The following is a 1,321-nucleotide window of genomic DNA, read 5'->3' as shown; positions in this document are numbered from 1 at the left end:
CTAGATAGCCTTTCCGTTTTCATGGTGTTCCGCAGCCATGTTAGCAACCTAATTATCAATATACATAAGTTCCGTTTCTATTTTTTGTTTAAATTTTAAACAGTTTTCAAAGCTTATAACTGTTTAGGCATCTGCAAAATGCCGCAAAAACTTTTACTATCATGAAAATGCACTTGAGTGCAGACTAATCAATAGGGAATGCATTTTTTTTTGAAGTAAACTGTAACTTCTAGAGGCAGCAAGTGGAGTAACCCCTGCTATTCAGGACCTGAATATATGTTCAGGGGTAATTACCTCTAGGATTCTAGGGGGGGGTATTTACCCCCAGGATTCTAGGGGGGGGTATTTACCCCCAAGATTCTAGGGGGGGGTAAATAACCCCAATAACCCCCCTTATATCCGCCACTGATGACAGTTTAGTTTACGTAAGTTAATTGTTAAGATTTCTGATACTTGCAACTAATGAGAGTTTAATGTATAGTTAATTACTTCTGTACTCAAATTATATATCAGCATATAGTGTATATGAATATAATTTCTAATTTTAAAATTTTAGATAAAATACCAGATTTCTGTTGTGCGCATTGCCGTAAACTGCAAAAATATGCGCGGATGCCGCGAAAAATTTTCTGCGTAGAATCTACTACCATTATTTAACGTTTACCCAGAAATAACGCCACAACATAAAAACAACTGTTATTTGCCACTAAACAAATTGTTTTGTAAAATAACATTTTTAATGTTATATTAGGCTTAAACGCTGGATGACCACTTCCCTCTAATACCCCACTGGTTTATTTTTTTTTTGAGGGGGGGGGGGGTGGTCCATGGCTTTTGTAAAAACAAAACCCAACACTAGTATACAAAATTAGGCACAGAGTGCTTAATAAGCAGTATTTTAATATTTATTTAAACCCCTCTATTAAAATTACTAGATTTAATATAAATATGATGTTTTATATTTAAGGTTTCCTATAATCTTCAATTTTGAAGAAATATTTATCATGCAAATGCCATTTAATTTTAGAATTTAAATTAAGCATTTTATAAAAGAGCTTAAACTTCTTGTAAATCAATGGAATAATATGATCTGTTAACAGGGCAGAAACGTAGCAATCCAAATTTGTTTTTTTGTTCAATAATTAAACCATTTGTAAACAAACCTTCTGACAGGTGGCAATCTGACAATTAATGTTTAAAAACCAAAGTAATCCTATTTGTATCACTTCATTTAATAGCTCTAAATTTTTTTTTCATAATAGCGAGCTTACCGAAAGCACTTCTAAATAATGAACATTTTGTTTAAACCTTGCATTTTCCA

General features: G+C 32.4%; 1 protein-coding gene across 1 annotated transcript in view; it reads right to left on the bottom strand.

Annotated features, from left to right (window-relative positions):
* The window catches only part of LOC111701230 (uncharacterized), a gene marked incomplete at its 3' end in the record, with an annotated part of 31,988 nt that overhangs the window by 5,433 nt on the left and 25,234 nt on the right, over window positions 1-1,321 (bottom strand).

Source organism: Eurytemora carolleeae, unplaced genomic scaffold (genome assembly GCF_000591075.1).
Source record: "Eurytemora carolleeae unplaced genomic scaffold, Eaff_2.0 scaffold175, whole genome shotgun sequence".
Taxonomy (NCBI): Eukaryota; Metazoa; Arthropoda; class Copepoda; order Calanoida; family Temoridae; genus Eurytemora; species Eurytemora carolleeae.
Note: the sequence above shows the minus strand (reverse complement) of the source record. Positions and strands in the feature narration are given on the sequence as shown.